Source organism: Anomaloglossus baeobatrachus, chromosome 4 (genome assembly GCF_048569485.1).
Source record: "Anomaloglossus baeobatrachus isolate aAnoBae1 chromosome 4, aAnoBae1.hap1, whole genome shotgun sequence".
In the NCBI taxonomy this organism is placed as follows: Eukaryota; Metazoa; Chordata; class Amphibia; order Anura; family Aromobatidae; genus Anomaloglossus; species Anomaloglossus baeobatrachus.
The window spans coordinates 233,593,510-233,616,728 of NC_134356.1; the positions used below are offsets into that span (position 1 = coordinate 233,593,510).

The 23,219-nt window shown below is 42.1% G+C and overlaps 1 protein-coding gene across 2 annotated transcripts in view; it reads left to right on the top strand.

Annotated features, from left to right (window-relative positions):
- The window catches only part of CFAP54 (cilia and flagella associated protein 54), a 680,590-nt gene that overhangs the window by 340,565 nt on the left and 316,806 nt on the right, over nt 1-23,219 (top strand). The gene's annotated exons all lie outside the window — the stretch shown is intronic.

The window sequence follows — 23,219 nt, forward strand, 5'->3', positions numbered from 1 at the left end:
AGCTTCACAAATAATGTCTCTCATTAGCATTCTTCCACATCTTGAGCTGGAGACAAATGACCGGTAGAAGATCCTGTAGTAATGAAGAGGCACGGTGGCCCCTGTTCTCAAGTTTACCAACTTAAATGTTATGTTGCCTTGTTAGTTCCTTTAATGCTGCAAGAACAAATTGCCGTTGTATGACCTTTACTATTTCCTTGTTGTTGCTGTCTGTTAATGGGCACAAACACAGATCACGATATCCGTTATTCTGTAGGATTGCTGTACCTTTTTGCACAGCCTCTAAGCCGAAGGGCTGTTAGATGTGCTTATTTCACAAATGTGTATGCAGCCATTGACCCATTCTCCCGTATTATGTACTGTAGCACTTGCGTCTTTTCTCTTCTGTGGCATGCCTATGCTATTCATTTTTATTAATCCTGTCCTGAAAGTGGATATATCAGCTTAATAAGTTGCCGGAGGCAAGGGCAGCATCTCACCGCTACTGGTCTGTACGCCGAATAGCTAAAACGGCACAAAAAGATGTTGAAACAATGAACTGGATGCATAAGGGTATGTGCACACGATCAGGACCGGCTGCGTCCTGGACACGGCTGGTCCTGACCTTCAGGGCTGCGAGTCTCCTCCGGAGGAGACTTCGGCGCTCGTACCTACGATCCGGGCTTGGGCAGTTATGGTCTCTTACTGTGTTCTTCCTGCAGAGAATTGACATGCTGCGACTCGGACAGCCACACTGCAGGTCAGTTTTCGCTGCAGGAAAAACAAGCATAGTGGGCATTGAATTTCTAGAAATCCCATCCACTTTGCTTGTTCTGTACATCGCAGCATTTTGGATGGAGAGAAAACACACTGCGTCCAAAACGCTGTGAACCCTGATCATGGGCACACAGCCTAAAGGGGCAGATTCATCAAAGTGCTTACAGCAGAAATCTGGTGCAACCATCTTAATAACTTGTCAGTTGCACAAAAATATTACGACTTTTGGCATTTACACGTCAGTCCTGACCATCTATGCCAATATTGGCATTGACGTTAGCGTAGCAGGCCGTGGTAACCCCCACCCATCCAATTCATCATAAGCTATAGCCACCATTAATGGGGTTGTCCAGTCTAAATCTATAAGTCTGCAGTCAGTCCATATGACTGCAGACTTATGAGTTTGCTGAGAGCATCCGCCAGTTTCAGAACTGGGAATGGTAGTCACGTAGCCACAAGTATGTGATATGCATACTTCAGGCCACATTCCAACTATATGATCTACCACACGACAACTGCTGGAACTGACAAACATGGCGGAATCTTAACAGTGTGTATATTACACAGTGTTAGGATTTACCATATTAGACTACCTTTGTAATTTTATACCTGCCAAGAAAACCCCTTTGTTGTTCATATATTTAGCTAGATTTTAGTAGTGGGGGAATACGATGGCATACACGCCTCTAAGCTTGAGACTACTGATCTACAGTGCAGACTTGTAAAGGTTTATTCTGATGATCTACCAACCAAATGAACATAATTGAAAGGGACAGTGGCAATTCTTGTATAGCTACAGTACCTCTCTATCAAAATCAGTGGGAGTTACTCAGGCCCAGAGATTTCCCTCTTAGGCTATTACAACATTGATTACATTTATGGGAAAGTTGGCATCTGAACCTTTCTTTCTTTGCCACAGTGCAGTCAATTCTCTATATTTTAATATACATGAAACATTTTATCAGTGCCACTTTAGCATTCTAACTGCAGAGAATTTTCATGGTAATATCCAGGCTTACATTGCAAATGAATTGTACCTTGCTACTTGTACACCCCTCACTGTGCCATGTTCCGAGTGGCACTAATGGCCCTTGAGTGGACAAGTTTGCACATTTTAATAATTCATTCTTTGCACATTTCTTGCTGTTTTAATTTAAGCCTCTGGTTATTCAGTATTTGTTATATCTTACACAACATTGGCCAGTAAAAATCACCTAGAAATTTTATAAAGCTATTTTTTTTTTGCCTGAATTTAGTGATCAATATAAAAACTGGAAAATAAATCTGAACTTAAGTTTACAATTCTTGTTATTTAATAAGATTTAATTTTAATGAATACTCTAGGGGTAGAGATCAAACTGTTAATGTTCATTTATATGTAAATCTTTTAATCATGTGTATGAAATTAAGAAGACCCTGGCACAGGGACAAACAGGGGTTTTAGCTTCGAATGGAAATGAGGAAATAACATTACTGCTGTATATGCCACAGATGTAACAAGCATTATTGATAGTGTTCGTACATCAAATATTAGCACATATTATTACCCCCACATGTGTCATCCTATGGATACATTCTCAGTGCGGACCATCATATATTATGTGGATGGCAGGATATCTTACTCATAATTCATCTCATGATTTGACAACAACACATATCCTTGATAAATTGCAATAATTTCAATAACAAGTGTTTTCAGAGCTTCACAAGCCAGCGTTGTTACCCATATACCCAAGACATGAGCACGCCGTTATGAAAATAAATCGTTAGCTTTATTAAAGCTATCATTTGTACAGTATTGATGCGATCCATATTACAGCGAGCCTGGAAACTGAGGTTCAGGTGGTCAGCTGGGGTCTTCTGAATTATCAAAATTAATGAAACAACACTGTGGGTTTATCATTATTTAATATAAAATAATTTATTTTTCTTTTAAGATAGGAATTAGGGCTTGTTCACACACACACTGGGTGTCATGGTTCAGATGCGCAGAGTATCTTGTGTTGTTATGTTCTGCCATGCTCTCCTGCAGAGTCGGTACTTGCTGATCCATCGTGCAGAGCTTTTTGCAGGTTTGCATGCTCTGCTATCTGTCTTGAACACCTATGGATGGGTTGTCTCTCACCTCTGGGTTTGCTGGTCCTGGGAGGTGCCTATGCAGATGCTCCTTGTTCCTGGTGATTGCTCGCCCGGAATGTCGCCAGTCGTACTTCCTGTTGACAGTAGTGCTCCCATTGTGTTTAGTGATCTGATCTTCGCTCTCAACTCTGGACTGTTGTTTACTCTTCTCTGCCTGTCTCTTGTTTTTGTCGTTACCGCCTGGCTTCTGACGTCGGATCTCCTCCTGACCACGTCCCCACCTGCTCCCTGTATCCTGTACGTAATCTTCTAGAATCCTGACCCTCGGTTTGTGTCTTCACATAGTCTCTGACTGCTCCCAGAGTCCTGTGTGCTACCTCATGGCATCTGACCTCGGCTTGTCTGACTACCTCTGCATTCACATTCACACAAGTAGTGTCTAGTGCCACCTTGTGATGGACATCACACTGGGAGTTTTTTTCTGAAACTTTTTCAAGGGTAAAAAAACATTGCTGTTTACAGTGCCAACAAAGTGAGTGAGATTTTTTAAATCCTTCTTATTTTTTACTTGTAGATTTAAAGGAGTTTTCCCATCTCCAAGATCCTATCCCAATATGTAGTAGGTGTATTAATAATAATATTAGCAAATACCTCCAATTAGAAATGTAGTATAGTTCTTCTAATTTGCTATGTTGCTTACCTCATATTCAGGGCATTGCAGGACTATAGTGTAATGCTCAAGGCCAGTGTAGAGGCAGCGAGTGGGATTAGTGGACCTACTGGATCACAGGAGGGACCCGGGCTTACCTCTTAGTGCTAAGGGATTAGCTAAGAACCCACCTCAAGGCGGACACCAGGTACCAGTCCCAGGGCAGTTATAGGAGCCACAATAACCACATGTTGCTACCCATTAGACAGCATCCTACGCATATACAGAACCACTAGTAACCCCTAAAGGAAATTACTCAGATGCCATAACATCAATAAAACCAATTTTTATTAAATATTTAATCATAAAACAAATAATGACAATATTCGCTCAGCAAAAAGTAGTGCAATGTAAAATCACAAGTGTATCCCTCCTAACAGGGGGAGGGATTGGTGCAGGCACACCAGTGCTACCGGAACAGGTTAGGCAAGTTTGTTACCAAAAAATGGCATTTAACCAGAAAAATATGTAACCCATATCACAGGCTATAATTTATCTTTGGTGATGAGCCCATCACCACAATATAAGCCAAAGAGGGATCAATTTTTTCCATACAGGAGTGAGAATAATTTGACCCACCTGGGTTGCAGGGAAAAGGCTATAAGTTATTTTACCAATAATACAGTAACATGTTCCAATTAGGAACACCCAAAGTTTTGCCTCCCCACATCAAATAACTCTTTAGCTATAATTAACCACAGGTAATGGACCCCTCATCATGAAATGGTTCAAAAGGTCAGCCCTCTAGTATAGCAGAGTCTGTATTTCAATCCTACCTGAGCTGTATGAAATATACTGTAAAGGAAAAACCTCATGCATAGCAAGAGAGCCCTATTCCAAACGTGAACATCCAGAAAGGGCTCCTTTGCAGAGAGGCAGCAATAATTTCTAACCAGATCCTTATGCTCAGGTATTTTGATCCAAACAATGCATTCAAAACAAATTATGGGCCGATCTGACCAAAATTATATTATGACATGTATAGCAACACACATAGTAATGATTGAAGTCACAAACCTGACCAGTATAAGCACCGATGCGCCCGCAACCACCACGCCTCGACGCGTTTCACCTTCTGCTTCTTCGGGAGGCAGGTGTACATAACGTGGCGACAGGACGTATATATATACTTAGCCAAATCTATGTAATCCTCTGCAGGTGTCTGGGGATCCAAACGCTAAAGCACATGTAATTTTCGGCGCGGGCGCCGCCATGACAGGGGGATATGTCTTAATCAGCCCGGTGTTAGTTCCGGTCATGTCAGGAGGCCGCCCACCGCCATGGCAACACTATGCCACGGCCACCGCGCATGCGCGGCCACCCGACTGGTGACCGTATGAAACACTGAGAATCCACCGCCTGGAATTGCCACGCACAACATGTGCAGCGTTACAGATCAAAACAGGCTTTTTTCGCACAAGAATAACTAATTATAACAAGGTGGGAGTCACAATGCATATGTACCTCTGCAAATTAAAGCAGCAAGTGTTTACTCATATAAATAGCTCATAATGTGAGACAGAAAAAACAATGTTATAAATTTAAGTAGTGCCATGAGCATTTTTCACGGAGATATGACCACATTAAGCGGCACAGGATCACTTGGTATGCCTAAAAAGACATACTTCAAGTATATACAGCGCTGCAGATTAGAAAAATGCAGCAAATATCTTACACATACAGATGACAGGGCAGTTATAGGCTGAGAGGCATTTCCGGTAAATGGCACACTGACCCTTTAAAAGGAGGGCTGGTGTGAATGCGCGCGTCTTAGGTGCACTCCCGGGAACCCTGTGTGGCATATACAGGACCCGGGAGGAGAAGGAGGCAGCAGCACACATGGATGGCCCGGAGGGGGGGGGGGTGAGTAAGTCGACGTTTCTGCAGAGACGCCGGCGCTACACTTACATATCCATGGTTATGACCACGCATATAGTCACAGTTAAATAGTTCCTAGAGGTCATAACCATCATAACCATGGATACATAAGGTCCTGCAATGTCCTGAACATAAGGTAAGTGACATAGTGAATCAGGAGAACTATACTACATTTCTAATTGGAGGTATTTGCTAATATTATTATTACACCCACTACATATTGGGATAGGATCTTGGAGATGGGAATACACTTTTACATCATCAAAGCTTTTCATCAAACCTACAGTGTGTCAATTCTTTCAGCGCTTTTCATCCATTCAAGTGAATCAGAAAAAGCATCAAGAATGAATATAAAACACTTAATAAGTGCCCATATTTTTGCAGCGTTTTTCCTACCAGCACTCCAGTTTTTGGTGCAGAAATGTTTGCAGCAAATATTCAAGGTGTGCATGTATGGACAAAAAGTTTGGGACACAGCTCTTAAAGGAAACTTGACAGCTGATACGAGGTGCTGCTGCTAAGTCTTTTAGCTTTGTGATCTTTTTTTTCTTTCTATGGTAACGAATGTTACATCACATGAAAGCCTTATGTGTCTAATATATGTTTTCAAAATTTTATGTTTGTTACTTATGGCAACAGTGTTCTACACAAGCGGGAAAACAAAATGGCAGAGTCTAATGTTATCGTCACAGCAACTGAGAGCAGAGGAGTGATAAAATACTTGTTTCTGTAAGGAAAGTCCACGAAGGCTATTCATGGTGATATGTCGCGGACATTGGGGGATCAATGCCCTTCATATTGCACAGTTAGGAACTGGGTTGCCAAATTTAAAACATGCCACTTCAGCACCAGTGATGAGGAACGTCCTGGACGACCAAGAGTGGTTATTGTTCCAGAGATCGTCAATGCTGTGCACAATCTCATACTGGAGAATAGACGAATTTCAGCTAAAGCAATAGCAGACATCATGGGGATTTCCCATGAACGTGTTTGTGTCATTATCCATGAACATTTAGACATGAGGAAGCGATCTGCAAAGTGGGTCCCCAAATGTTTGACAACAGATCAGATAAGCAGCGAGTGAAAACTTCCCGATCCATTTGTCAGCGTTTCCGGACTGATAAGAAGTTCCTGGATCGACTGGTCACTATGGGTGAAACCTGGATTTTTTTTTTTTGATGACTCTGAAAACAAGGAGCAGTAAAAAGAGTGGAGGCACAGTGGATCTCATCGTCCAAAGAAGTTCAAGGTGCAATAATCAGCCATTAAGGTGATGGCGTCTGTGTTCCTGCAAGACAATGCCTCCGCTCACTCTGCACAAGCGACCAGAGCTGGACTTCCAGCTGGTTGACCAACCACCTTATTCACCAGATCTAGCTCCCTCCGACTATCATTTGTTTCCAAACCTGAAAAACAACTCAAGGGTATCAAATTTCACAACATTTCTGATGCCATGGCTGGTTTGAGGCACAACCGAAATCCTTCTTTTTGTTAGGCTTAAGCAGGCTTTACACGCAACGACATAGCTAACGAGATGTCGTTGGGGTCACGGAATTCGTGATGCACATCCGGCCTCGTTATCGACGTTGTTGCGTGTGAAACGCAGGAACGACAGTTAACGATCAAAATTACTTACCTAATCATTGATCGTTGACACGTTGTTCCTTTCCTGAATATCGTTGCTGCTGCAGGTACGATGCTGTTCTTCGTTCCTGCGGCAGCACACATCGCTATGTGTAACACCACAGGAATGAAGAACAACATCGTACCTGCGGCCGCCCGCAATGAGGAAGGAAGGAGTTAAGCGGGATGTTCGGCCCACTCATCTCCGCCCCTCCACTTCTATTGGGCAGCCGCTTAGTGACGCCGCTGTGACGCCAAACGAACCGCCCCCTTAGAAAGGAGGCGGTTCGCCGGCCACAGCAACGTAGCTAGGCATGTAAGTATGTGTGACAGGTGTTAGCGATGTTGTACGCCACGGGCAGCGATTTGCCCGTGACGCACAACCGACGGGGGCAGCTGCTATTCACCAGCGACATCACTAGCGATGTTGCTGTGTGTAAAGCCCGCTTTACAGAGCTTGCAATACCGATGTAAGAAGTATGTTGACATCAGTAGAGAGTATGTGGAATAAATGTTAAGTTTCATCATCCTATATCATTTATTTCTGGGTAAAGCCAAAGACTTAACAGCAACCCTTCATACGTGTTGCGCGATCCTCGGTCAGCTTTTATCAGACTCTAGCTGCACAATTTCAGCCTTTTATCATTGAATTCAGATTTTTTATTCAGTCTCATTGTCACAGGTGTATAATATCCAGCCATGCAGTCTGCCTTTACTAGCCTTTACAAATTGTCTCTTCAGGGAGGAAGAAGACGAACTCTAGTGCCACCTATTGAGGGTAGCAATCCTAAAAGTCAAAAGTGACCCTTTAACGAGCCTTGTCATATTACTTAGGGGTACTTTACACGCTGTGACATCACTATCATCGGCTAGCGATGTCCAGCGCTATAGCACCCTCCCCCGTCGCACATGCGATATGTGGTGATTGCTGCCGTATCGAACATTATCGCTACGGCAGCTTCACACGCACTTACCTGCTCGGCAACGTCGCTGTGACTGCCGAACAATCCCACCTTCAAGGGGGAGGTGCGTTCGGCGTCACAGCGACGTCACCGCGACGTCACTAATCGGCCGCCCAATAGAAGCGGAGGGACGGAGATGAGTGGGACGTAACATCCCGCCCACCTTCTCCCTTCCTCATTTCCGGTGAACGCAGGTAAGGAGATGTTTGTCGCTCCTGCGGCTTCACACACAGTGATGTGTGGAGCTGCAGGAGTGACAAACAACATCGTACCTGCGGTCGAACCGACTTTATTGAAATGAACAACGTTACACAGATCAGCGAGATTGTACGCTTCTGTGCTCGTTCATTGTTCAATCTAGGATTTACACGTTGCGATGTCGCTACCGGCTCCAGATGTGCGTCACTAACGACGTGAGCCCGACGATATAGTGGTAGCGATGTCGCAACGTGTAAAGTACCCCTTAGGATTTATGTCAGATCAGAACCTCAATTTGAAGACACGGTGTTTGGGGATGGTTGTCCCTCATCAGAGCAAAGTATGGAATCTGATCTTGCTGTATGGGAGGCTAAAACCTGCTTTACACGTTGCAATTTCGCATACGATATCGTATGTGATTTGCAACGCCCCCATCGTATGTGTGGCACGTTCAATTTGTTGAATGTGCCACACAAACGATTAACCCTCGTCACACATACCTTCCATACGACCTCGATGTGGGCGGCGAACGTCCACTTCCTGGAGTGGGAGGGACGTTCGGCATCCTAAAACCTAAAAGTTCAAATCACCCCCCTTTCACCCCATTGAAAATTAAAGGGTTAAAAAATAAATAAATATACACATATTTGGTATCGCCGCGTTCAGAAATGCCCGATCTATCAAAATATAAAATCAATTAATCTGGTAAATGGCGTAGTGGCAAAAAAATTCCAAATGCCAAAATTACGTTTTTTGGTCGCCGCATGTTTTATGCAAAACGCAATAACAGGCGATCAAAATGTAGCATCTACGCAAAAATGGTACCATTAAAAATGTTAGCTCGAGACGCAAAAAAGCCGTCACTGAGCCATAGATCCCGAATAATGAGAACGCTACGTGTTTTGGAAAATGGCGCAAAACGTGCACCACTTTTATTGGACAAACTTGTGATTTTTTTTTTAACCCCTTAGATACAAGTAAACCTATACATGTTTGGTGTCTACAAACTCGCACCGACCTGAGGCATCACATAGATACATCAGTTTTACCATATAGTGAACACGGTGAATAAAACATCCCAAAAACTATTGTGCGATCACACTTTTTTTGCAGCTTTTCCACACTTGGAATTTTTTTGCTGTTTTCCAGTACACTATATTGAAAACCTATGGTTTCATTTAAAAGTACAACTCGTCCCACAAAAAACAAGCCCTCATATGGCAAGATTGACAGAAAAATAAAAAAGTTACAGCTCTCGGAAGAAGGGGAGCAAAAAACACAAACGGAAAAACGGAAAGTGCCCGGGGGCTGAAGAGGTTAAAGGGTCACTTTTGACTTTTAGGATTGCTATCCCATCTTTTTTCTTGGCATTTTTTTTTCTTCCATTTTTGTATTATTTTCCCTTGCATTTTTGTATAAATAGTATTTTATGCACATTACTTATAGTATCCCATAAGAAAACTCAGAAGCAGAGTGGGAGAGATGATGAAAAAAAAATTGCTACAGCGAATTCAACTGAATATAATGTGTGTGGGCATTTACATATGAGTGTGTGTCCCTATTTATTTAAACATGTTGATTGCCTAGATTTTTCTATAATCCAGCATGTCAAAAGACCCAAGGATTCAGGATTATTCATAATTCACTGTAGACAGATATTGTGAACTTTATGGTAATACTTCTTTAATTAAAATGAGTGTCTTCCTTTGAATACTAGTTTATTTTTCAATACTGAAATTATATATTAGAAGAATATAATTAATGGAGATAAATCTTCCTTTTTTCTAAGAGAGGTACAAATTACTTAAATTACTTTCATTATCCAATTCTGTATTTCTGCAATCATCAGTATGGGAAGCTTAATGCATATGGATCTATATAACTGAAATCATTGGGAGCTGTATATGTCTTGGCACTTCCAATGAAAATGTGAGTGGATCCCAAGTGTAATACTGACTTTACAGCTTCTTTTCAACTTACAACTTTCTTGTGCGAGTGCAATCCGATAAAACATCGGCTCGCACTCGCTTCAGTGTTAATCAATGAGGCAGTGTCCTCTTTCTTTTTATTTCTCGACACGAATCGTGCTCTCGGTGCAATCACAGCATGCTGCGTTTTGCAGCGAGTCTGGGCTCACTCACCCCCATACAAGCCTATGGGAGATTGTGAAACATTGCACTGCACTCGCATGTTATGCGACTGCAGTGCTATATTTACAGAGACAGACAGCGGAGGAGATGGGGAGAAAGTGCTCCCTCCCTCTTGTCCGAGGCTGTAATACGATCGCAAGATCGCATCACAGTTGCAGGACCCTCGGCTGATGCACTCAGCAGAGGGTCATTAGTATATCGCTTCCAATGCTCTCGCATCGGAAACGGTACGCAAGTGGAAAAGAACCATAAAGGGAACCTGTCAGCAGGTATTACTGCAACAAACCAAACCCATCTATGTTACGTCACTGTAATCCGGAATCAATCCACACTGTCAGTTTCGTAATCCTTCTTTATGTTCCAAAGTAATCCTTTATTCAATGTTTATGCACATGAGCTGCAAGTGCACAGGCACTTACAACTCTCCGTCCTGTTTCCAATTTTCCCTGCTTGTCACTATTTTTTGCTCCCTGATTGACAGGTCACTTTTGTCTGAGTTACCTGCCTTCCTACCGGAAATCTTACGCAGGCACCATTACTCGAGGCTGCAGTGCATGCACAGTAAAGTCCTGATGACGTAACAAGATCTGTACTTTGGATCTGTGCTTTCTCCGCCCCATCTGATAAGACGTCCCACATGGGGAGTAAAGGTGCATGCACTGAATTTCCGGTGGAGAAACTAAAGAAAATGGTTCTGCACTCGAAGTAGTCGAGGTGCGCGTGAAATGGGGTAACCCAAGAATCACAACTTAATAATTCACTGCACTGTCTAAAAGTTCATGCAATAGTGGAATTTATTTGTGGTATATACAAAAAAATTTTTTCTGGTGATAGGCGACATGTCACTAGGGACGTTTCGACCCATCCAGGTCTTTTTCAAAAAGTCGCTGTGAGAAAAATTCCAGGATCAAGGAAGTGCTGATGTGCTGACGCCTGTATGGCATGTGTTCGTGGGAGGAGGCAGGTCACTCAGACAAGAGAGACCTGTCAATCAGGGAGAAAAGAGTGGTGCCAGGCGGTGAAAGTTGGAGAGAGGACCGAGCGCTGTAAATGCAGTGCGCTCCCGACACATGCGGCACAATAGCAAAAAAAATGAAATAGAATGTGAAGAAGGCTTATAAAAGTAAGGTATGGATTGATTCTATCTTAAGCCTGCTTTACACCTTAGGATCCAGCATACGATATCGTATGCGATTTGCAACGCCCGCATCGTATGTGCGGCATGTTCAATTTGTTGAATGTGCCGCAAAAACGGTTAACCCCCGTCACACGTACTTACCCGTTCATACGACCTCGCTGTGGGCGGGAAACGTCCACTTCCTGGAGTGGGAGGGACGTTCGGCGTCACAGCGACGTCACGCGACAGCCGGCCAATAGAAGCGGAGGGGCGGAGCTGAGCAGGACGTAAACATCCAGCCCACCTCCTTCCTTCCGCATTGCTGGCCGGGAGCCGTAGGACACAGGTAAGATCTGTTCATCGTTCCCGGGGTGTCACACACTGCGATGTGTGCTACCACGGGTACGATGAACAATCTGACGTTCAATTCTAGAGAAATGAACGATGTGCGTGCGATGAACGTTTTACCGTTCAATCGCAATCGCACGTAGCTGTTACACACTACAATGTACTTTACGATGCCGGATGTGCGTCACTTACGACGTGACCCCGCCGATACATTATAAGATACATTGCAGCGTGTAAAGCGGGCTTTACAGCGACCTAACAGATGGGTTGTGTTTGTGGCAGTAATACATGCTGACAGGTTCTCTTTAATACAGCCAGAAGTTAAAATATTCTTTTTTTTTTTTTGTTTTCCCAAAGATACACTTGAACAAAGCGATATTTTGTCTTCTGACCAGAAGCTCTCCTTTTTTACTACTTTGTACAGAGCTACGTAAGCTGTAACTTACTTGAGACTCTCATACTTCTTGCTTTAGTCTGTACTTGTATATGAAATACATTTCTTTACAAAAATGCACTTTTTGCCTGACACAACCAATACTAACCGCACAGAAAAAGCAGATTTGCACATCGGTTCCACCACTATTATTAGGACATTTATTAGAAAATAGTCTTCTTGTTTTCCTCATCTCTCCAGGGAACTCGGCATGAATCTTCTCAAACCGCCGTTAAACCAATTACTTTGGTCAGATTGAAATTTTTCTCGTTGCTATTACATTTGTTACGAGAGCTCAAGTTATTGATCTACTTTTTATGAGAAATCAAAAAGAGCTGGCAAAATTTTCACTTGACAAAAGCTTTCTCCCCAAGGTGTTTGCGATAATGTAGATGAGAATTCTGTAAAATGGGATTGTGTCGATTATTCACAAAGCTGACGGTAAAGCTGCATAGTTCAAAATGAATATTTTTTATTATACAGTATGATTCAAATGAGGATACCTAATCAGTGTTGGCCAGATTAGCCTAAAGTAAATAACGTTAAATCATTGCTAATGCTTTCATTTCATATCAAGCTAATACTGTTAAGATTCTGATAAATCACAGTAATGTCAATTAGGGCTCATTCACATGACCGTTCTGTTTTTGCGGTCCGCAAAACATGGTCCCATTTTTTCGCGGATGCATCCGTGTGGCATCCATGTGACATCCGTTCCGTATATGGGCCGTGTGTCATCCATGTGCCTTCGTTTTTTTTTGCGGACCGCAAAACACGGAAGCAGCTTGATAGATAGATAGATAGATAGAGGGCTAGGTAGAGAGACAGCGATAGAGAGATAGATAGAGAGATAGAGGAATCAATGGAGGGATGGATAGACAGATAGCAAGAGGGATAGATAGATAATAGATGAGAAAGACATATAATGTCCCACTCCCCAGCATTTTGTAATCTTGCACCCTTTAGTGCCTTTTATGTGGCACTAAAGGGTGCTTAGCCTTGTATTTAGCCAAAAAAAATGTTTTTAAAAAACGACGTTGGGTCCCACCTATTTTTTGTAGCCAGCTCGAGTAACGCAAATGGCTGCAGACCACAGCTGGCAACTTCACCTTGGCTGGTAATCCAAAACAGAGGGCACCCCACACTGTTATTTTAAATTAAAACAAAAAACGTGGGGTCCCCCCCAAATTGGATCACCAGCCAAGGTAAAGCGGTGAGCTGTGGTCTGGTATTCTCAGACTAGGGAGGTCCACGGTTCTTGGACCCTCCCCAGCCTAAGAATAGCAGGCAGCAGCCACCCCAGAAGTGGCGCATCCATTAGATGTGCCAATCCTGGTGCTTTGCCCCGGCTTATCTGGATGCCTTGGTGCGGTGGCAAACGGGGTGATATGATATATGGGATTGATACCAGATGCGTAATGTCACCTAGCATCAAGCCCTGGGGTTATGATGTCACGGTGTCTATCAGATACTCGTCATCAGTAACCCAGTCAGTAATTAAAAAAAATAAACAACAAACAAATTTTTATTTGAAAAAAACACACCCCAAAACATTGCCTCTTTCAACAATTTATAGAAAAGAAAAAAAAAATCCGGGTCCGGCGTAATCCAATATGGGGGTCCTACGACGATCAATACTCACTGTCCCAGTCAATGAAGAACAGAATGTTTCCCATTGGCTGGGAGAGCAGTGCAGTGACCTGAGCTAATATCATGAGGTCAGCCCAGGTCACTACAGTGCATGACCAGCGCTGGCTTCCGGAGGTTAGCGAGGTACATTACCTGCGGAGATGGAAGCCACTGCACTCCTGACGTCACCGCTGGTGACTGTGTTCAATGACTGCCGCATTCTCAAATCACCTCTCGCGAGCGGTCCGTGACATCACCGCTAGTCACAGTCTCGGGCCCGCCCGCAAGAGGAGATGTGAGAACACGTCGGTAAGTGACAAGCGCGGACGTCAAGAGGGCAGGAGTTCATCACCGCATATAATAAACTTTACTAACCTTCTGACAGCAGCGCTCACCATCCCCTCGGCTGCTCGCACTGCAGTGCGGGCATATGCTGATACATTGCAGTGCCGGCATATGCTGACATTGCAGTGTGGGCATATCCAGACACATTGCAGTACCGGCATATGCTGACACACTGCAGTGTGGGCATATGCGGACACACTGCAGTGCGGGCACCCGCGGGGCTGGCAGGGAGCAGGACACAGACTGCACGGGCACCCGACAGAGATCACACGGAAGTGCTTCCATGTGGCTTCCGGGGATTTTGCGGACCCATTGACTTGTATTGAGTCACGGTCCATTATTACGAAACAGAATAGGACATGTTCCATAATAACGGAACGGACATCCGGGCATCCGATGTGTTTTTTTGTAGGATCGGATGCACACGGAAGTGCTACCGTGTACCATTCGATCTTATACAAAAGACATTGAAAAGGTGGTCCTGTCCGTGGGTCCGCAAAAAAACAGGAACTGAACAGGACAAACGGAACGGTCATGTGAATGAGCCCTTACTCTAATATCTCATATAAACATTCCATAAGGTCTGAAGATTACTCTTTTTTAGCCATTCTCACATGTAAAATGCAGGTTTGTAAAGTATACAGTCCACAGGCAGCTGAGTACAGAAATTTTGGGAGTAAACTGTAAATGGCTGCAATAAAGGCCTGACAAAGCATCTCAAGGAAGGAAGCTGAGTATTTGGTGGTGTCCATGGTTTACAGGCTTCTGGCAGTATTAAAAAATGAATCTCTATATAAATCTTATTTATAATTATTTTTTTTGTGAAATTACTTATGTGCCTGTGAAAATGGAGGAATTGTGTCCAAAAAAGGCTGTAATTTCTAAATGGTCAATGCAATATTTTTATTTTTATTGAATTAAGTCGGAAGTCTGAAATTCAATCACATATTGAAGGGGTTCTTTGTTTTCAGAAAAAAACCCCTGTTCTCAGATGCAATTTGTTTTAAAAAGACAAAGTGTGCTTTACTCACCCTCCCTGAGTCCAGCGCTGAGTCGTTGCTGCTGCTCCTAATGTCTATTATTGACTACAGCACTGACGTCACAACAGTATCAATGCAGCCAATAACTGAACTCAGTGGCTCTGAATGGCTCACACCATCTACAAAGGTAGAGCAATTTAGATCACTGATTGGCTGCAGCGCTGTTAATGTGACATCAGCACTGTAGACAATAACAAACATCATGAGTGACAGTGAAGGGTGAGCACTGGACCCAGGGCGGGTGAGTAAAGCTACATCCAGTGACATGTTCTTATGCTGTCCATTATTTTTTTCAGTCATCACATGGACGCACAGATCCATTCACACATCTTTGTTTTAGATACAGAACTGTGTGACTTGTTCATTAGACCCAGAGCACGTCCTATTCTCATCCACTGATGAGATTGATCAGATTCTGACATTAAATTCTATAAGGCTATGTTTAAAACAGAGGAAACACGGAGGACATACTTCATAGTTTTGTGTTTCATCCTTATTTTATCTGTTTTTAATTGATTCCTTGTTAAAGGGAATCTATCAGCAAGTTTTTGCTACCTCATATGAGAGCAGCGTGATGTAGGCAAGAGGCCCTGAGTTTAACCATGTATTGCTTATGCTGGTTTCACATCAGCGGTATTCTGCCGCACTGCCGTATCCGGGATCCGACACAAGTACAGTACAGTTCAATACAATTTACAGGCATCGCGGCAAGCTCCGGTCACATGCTGTCACATGCTCTGGTCACATGACCGCATGTGACCGGAGCTTGCCAGTGAACTGCATTGAACTGTACTGCACTTGTGCTGGACCCAGCAGTGCGGCAGAATACCGCTAATGTGAAACCAGCGTAAAATTACTGTGTGCAGCTGTTCTGACACAGTGAAAGATTTGAGATTTTGCATGTAGCTCCAAGAGCTGCCCCCACCCACACCAGGCTTTCATTGTACATTTCCATAGACAGAAGCTGCTAATCACAGAAGGCAACGGAGTCATACTAGAGCTCAAGTGCTGCTGAGACCCACTAATGATAAAGATAAGAGGCTTAAACTAACTTTGCAGGTAAACAAAAAAAGACTGACATAAGAAACACAGGGCTGAATTCTCTGTTTTAATTTTTTACAGCCTGCTGTCTTCAGAAACCTGCTCACAGAGTCCCTTTAAGAGTCAAAGATAATCATAAGTTTGCATATAGAAAAAACAAAAAATATGACTAAGGGGTTACTCTAGAAACACGCAAATCTGGACTATCATGACATTTTTTAATGTATCTCTGTATGTGAAAATAGAAAAAGAAATTTTTTACGATGTTGAAATAAAAAACGAGTTTTGGTTTTTTTTATGTGCTAGACTTACTACTTTTTTCTACTTATACGATTGCATAGTCTACCTGCTTAAAGTAGATGTGGAAAAAATGCAGTAATGCAACACAGAGGCAATTCGGATGAAACAGGAGAATAAAATGGTCCATGTTACATGTAAATATAGACATGAATGTAGCCAAAATTACAGTCTGGGTTTGTTAAAACAAATTATGTCTAGGGACAAGGGTTTTCTGAAAATGGTTTACTTTACATTATACATGTATATAGAGGCTAATTTATGAAACTTCTAAAAAATATTTCAGGCCCCAATTGCATATTTTGCCATAACATGTTTGTGGTTCCTTAAGGATGTCTATGGTTCTACAAATGAAGTACAGTGGTACCTTGCTTAACGAGAACAATCCGTTCTGGGACTGTGCTTGTTAAACAAGGTACTCGTTCAGCAAAGCAAGATTTCCCATAGGAAATCATTGCAGTGCTGACGATCCGTTCCACAACGGGTTAAATGTCCCATCCTGGTCCCCTATTCTGTCATTCCACACATGCACAAACACACACACGTACAAACACACACAAACTCACACAAACACACATGCACGCATGCACACGCACATATTACATGCTCACCTTACCTTCCGTTCCATCGCCGGTCTCCTGGGACTTGCTGTTCACCAGTACGGGGCCGTGCTGTGTATCGCGTTTCCATAACGACGAGGCAGGAACTTCCCGGCTAGAGCGCTGACGTCACAGCAGAGCTGCTTGCCTCTGATTGGCCAGCGCTCTGCCATTCAGCAGCGGTGACAGGAAGTTCCTCTCTCGTCGCTGTGGAGGCAGAATCACAGCGTGGAACGGAGTGGAGCGGCGCACTACAGCACCCAGGAGGCCGGCGATGAAACGTAAGGTACACTATGTTATATGCTCACCTTACCTTCCGTTCCATCGCCGGCCTCCTGGGTCTTGTAGTTCGCCGCGAGCACGTCGCGATGTACCCGGGAACTACAAGAACCATGAGACCACCGGTGGAACGGAAGGTAAGGTGAGCATAATACTGTATGTGCGTGCGTGTGTGTGTGTGTGTGTTTGTGTGTGTTTGTGCGTACATGTGTGTGCTTGTGTGGACTGCACGTGCGGGTCAGAGTGTGGTGGATGGACGGAACCGGAAGTGTGTGGGGTGAGAATTTCGCTCGTATAGCAAAGCTTTCTCGTAAAGTGGGTTACAAATTTACAGAAAGCTTTGCTTGTATAGCGAAATTCTCGTTATGTGGGTTACTCGTTAAGCGAGGTACCACTGTACATGTAATAAGACTACATGTAATAAACTGCAAATTACACAGGTCTACAAAAAATATTTTTTGTAATCATCACAGGTGACTTTGTACTTTTCTGAATCATTTTTATGTCCTGATTTAAAAAATGTATATAGTTTTTCTGTAGCACGTATAGTTTCCATGGAGCAGTATCATTATTATAAGGTATAGGAAATATACTGGCAACATTAAGAAAAATCTACATATCAGAAATAAATACTTCACCTTACAAAACAGTTTTTATTGAACCAAAATAATTTCAAACAGAAAATAGACACCAAAATATGAGCAGAAATGAAAAGTGCTTGACATGAGACTGTCATTGATACGATTTTTCAGGGTTGTCCCTATATAACATCCAACAGTAATCTGCCATCATTGAATCATTCTAAAAACCCTGGTAGTAGTGTTCCATTACTTTAATGTCCTGGTGAAACCGCTCGCCTTGTTCATCACTTACATCCCCAAGATTTTCAGGGATGAAATCTAAATGTCAATGCAAAAAGTGCATTTTCAGAGACATGCGGCATCCAAGACACTTGTATGCATTTAGCAGTTCCTCAACACCTTTATCATATTCTGGAAATTATTTTTTCCTAAGACGTTATCACAGATCCACTTGAAGCTTTTCCAAGATCTCAATTCCTTATCGTTTAGAGTTCCTTCAAACACATCATCTCTCATAAAATCTCTAATCTGAGGACCAACAAATACCCCTTCCTTCAGTTTTGCTGGTGAAATGCTGGAGAATTTCTGAAAATGTACTGGAACCCTTGTGAATTTGTCTTTGCCATGGCTTTCACCAAGTTTTTAATCAATCCCAACTTTATATGTAATGGAGGAAGAAAGATTTTTGTTGGAGCAACTAAAGGAATATGTTGAACATTGTCTCTGCCTGGAGCATAGATGTTTCTCTGTCCCCAAATACAAGGAACATAATGCTCTACTGTATTTCTACTGCCCCATAAACACAAAAAGCAACAATATTTTGAGAAACCTCCTTGCATTCCCAGTAGCAGACCAATCACGTATGGCATTCAAAACAACTGACATATTTTCCTAACTTTTCTTTCGATGACATGAGTGAGCAATAGGGATTGATGGTTTCATATTTCCATTGTGAAGCAACACTGCTTTCAAACTTCTCTGGGATGCATCAATAAACAATCACAAATCTGCAACAAAATACTCTTGATTTAATTCTTCAAAGAGGCCATTCACATTGTTACAGTACACCATTGGTCCATCAACTGTGAAAAATTGTGTTAAAGTGTTACTTCTGTTTTGGTAATAACACACTTTGACATCATCATAAAGAAGATTCTTCTGTTTCAACCTAGATGCAAGAAGTTTAGCTTTATCTTTTGACAATGAAAGGTCTCTGATGAGATCATTTAATTCAGTAAAGTAAAGAGTTCTGGCTGCTCCATCAGGTACATAGTCATCTTGATTTGAGGTCTCCATATCTTCGCCAATAGTTTCAGCTCCATAGTCTTCATATTCTACTTCATTTTCATCCAATCCAGACAGCGGTCGTACAGAAAGTGGCAAAGTACCATCATGTGGAACTGGCCTAATCGCAGATTCAAGTTCAGGGTAATTAATCTTAAGTTTGTTCTTTGTAGAAAAGCCCTTTAGTTTGACAAAACAAAAGTAGCAGTCAACACTATGATTTTCGGGTTCTCTCCAAATCATGGGAACAGCAAATGGCATAGCCACTTTCTTCATATTCAATCAGTCACAAAGACCATTTGAACAACTTGAGCATATTACATGAGGAGCCCAGCATACACTGAAATTGCAATAATAACGTAATAACAAAAATACTTATATCTGAGAAACTTTAAGCGATAGAGCAAAACTAAGCATATTTTTGGAATCCGCATATCAAACTCCATAAAACAGAGATATTACCTTTGCTGATGATTTTTTTTGTGTTGAACAGTGTTATGAGCCCTTTTTTGTGTAACAATACAAACGATGTACAGTCATATGAAAAAGTTTGGGCACCCCTATTAATGTTAACCTTTTTTCTTTATAACAATTTGGGTTTAACTGATGGACTCAGTAATATTTCTGGATTGAAATGAGGTTGTTTGTACTAATGAAAAATGTGCAATCCGCATTTAAACAAAATTTTACCGGTGCAAAAGTATGGGCACCCTTATGAATTTTTTGATTTGAACACTCATAACTACTTTTTACTGACTTACTAAAGCACTAATTTGGTTTTGTAACCTCATTGAGCTTTGAACTTCATAGGCAGGTGTATCCAATCATGAGAAAAGGTTTTTAAGCTGGCCACTTGCAAGGTATTCTCCTATTTGAATCTCCTATGAAGAGTGGCATCATGGGCTCTTCAAAACATCTCCCAAATGATCTGAAAACAAAGATTATTCAACATAGTTGTTCAGGGGAAGGATACAAAAAATTGTCTCACTTTCTACCCACAGTAAAATTTGGTGGAGGTTCCATCATGCTTTGGGGCTGTGTGGCCAATGCCGGCACCGGGAATCTTGTTAAAGTTGAGGGTCGCATGGATTCAACTCAGTATCAGCAGATTCTTGACAATAATGTGCAAGAATCAGTGACGAAGTTGAAATTACACAGGGGATGGATATTTCAGCAAGACAATGATCCAAAGCACCGCTCCAAATCTACTCAGGCATTCATGCAGAGGAACAATTACAATGTTCTGGAATGGCCATCCCAGTCCCCAGACCTGAATATCATTAAACATCTGTGGAATGATTTGAAGCGTGCTGTCCATGCTTGGCGGCCATCAAACTTAACTGAACTGGAATAATTTTGTAAACAGGAATGGTCAAATATACCTTCATCCAGGATCCAGGAACTCATTAAAAGCTACAGGAAGTGACTAGAGGCTGTTATTTTTGCAAAAGGAGGATCTACAAAATATTAATGTCACTTTTATGTTGAGGTGCCCATACTTTTGCACTGGTCAAATTTTGTTTAAATGCAGATTGCACATTTTCTGTTAGTACAATAAACCTCATTTCAATCCAGAAATATTACTCAGTCCATCAGTTATTAGATATATGAAATTGAAATAGCTGTTGCAAAACCCCAAATTGTTATAAAGAAAAAAGGTTAACATTAATAGGGGTGCCCAAACTTTTTCATATGACTGTATAGCATCCATATTGATAGTGAAATTGCATAAAGTTTATGAAGTTGGCTTAGGAGCCGAGCTTGCACCCAGCAAATCATATTCCATATCCTTTTTCACCATTTACATGCTATAAGCAATATCAACTACAGCTTCTAAGTGGTTGAACAGAAAGAGGAGCTCCCATTATTTTGTAGTAGGCCCACCTGCAACATTATTATGTGTTGTTGTGGCAGCTGAGGTCTCAGCCTGAATGACTACAAATGTAGAGACTGGGTTTAAAGGTGTTGAACAGGACTATGACATTGATGACTTATCCTTATCTCATCAGTATAAAACCAGAAGGGGTCTGTTAACCGCTGTTATCAAATCCCACAGTACCCAAAAGTACACTCTCATAAAGGCCAAACACCACAACTCCTTAGGCTAGGTTCGCACACTGTGTCTTTTTGACGCTGCGTTTTTGGCCGCTAAAAACGCACAAAAACGCACCTGCGTCGAAAAAACGCATCAAAAAACGCATGCGTTTTTGCCGCGATTTGGTGCGTTTTTGGCTGCGTTTTGCTGCGTTTTTGATCTCTGCGTTTTTCCAATGCATTGCATGGGGGGAAAACGCAGAAAAACGCAGGAAAGAACTGACATGTCCATTTTTTTTTTTAACTCAAAAACGCAGGTAAAAAAAACAGATGTGTGCGGACAGCAAAAATGAAAACTCATAGACTTTGCTGGGGAAGCAAAGTCCTGCAGTTTTGAGGCCAAAAACGCACCCGAAAAACGCGCAAAAACGCCGCGAAAAACGCACTGTGCGCACATAGCCTTACGCTATGTGGTGAATTGGAACTGAACTATAGTAATCATCAATCTCAAAGTCCTGGACAACCACTAAGATATCTCTGATAGACCAATACACTGAAATCCAAAAGTATTTATCTCATGTTTCCCTCACAGTGAACACCATTAATGGTACCTATAAAAATTACAGCTTGCCCTATTAACAAGAAAGACCTCACAAAGCTTCATTAAGGGAAACAAAAAAATAATTGTTTTCAGAATATGTAGACAAAAAAAGTAAAAAAAATGGTGCAATTTTTTAATAAGTAGTATGAATTAACAAAAAGTACGCTATGTAGATTTGGGTTACCTTAAAGGGAACCTTTCACATGGAAAATGCTATTAACCTGAAGATAAGAAGTTAATCTGCAGGTTAATAGCACTCTAAACCTGCCCGGTCCACATCAAACCCTGCTGACGGCAGGAAATTAACTTCAATCCTCCCGGCAGCATTTGGGTTCAGCCACCACTCTGTACATTAGAAGAAGCAAGTTGTCAGTCAGTGCAGGGATCGCGATTACAGCCGTCGCTCTCCATACACAGAGCAGTGACTGAAGCCTCGCTGGACCGCCTCCATGACACTAACTCGAATGCTGCCAGGAGTAATAAAGTTAATTTCCTCCTGGCAGCAGGGTTTAATGCTATTAACCTGCAGATTAACCTTATATCGGCAGTTTAATAGCATTTTTACACATCATGGGTTCCCTTTAACTGTATCGAGCAACAGAATGGAGTCAACATGTCATTTCTATAGTATAGTGAAAGATGAAAAAAAAAAAAAAGTTTTCATCTTTCTTCCTATTCTACGCTACAAAGATTTTTTTTTTTTCAATACATTTAATGATGCCATTACATTACAAGAATGTTATGGTTTTTGGAAGAAAGATTGAAATAGCAAAGGATTTAAGAAATCACCTTAAATTGACTTTGTGAGTCTTTTGATATGTTGTAGCCCCTTAAAAGCCCTGTAAATTATTGAGGGGTTTGAGACACGTGTGGCTCAAACTGCTGAGTAGAAGCATTCAGCATAATAGAAAGTGTTAAAGCGGTTGTTAACTACTTGGATAACCCCCTCTCATTCTCCATGTTTGGCCCTATTAAAATAATAAAGTTTATACTCACTTCCCGTGCGTATGCTGTTCCAGTGGTGTCGGCACTCCCATGTTGTTGTGATTAGTCAACAGGATGTGAGCAGCCAGCTGCAGCTCTCACTTCCTGTTGATCAATCATTTGTACGAAGGCGAGAAGAGAAAAGACGGTGGTGATGTCACAACCTAATATGAGCCCTCAAATTGCAGATACTGACACCATTAGATCGGAACTGACAGCTAAGGTGAGTATAAGCTTTTTATTTTAATGGGG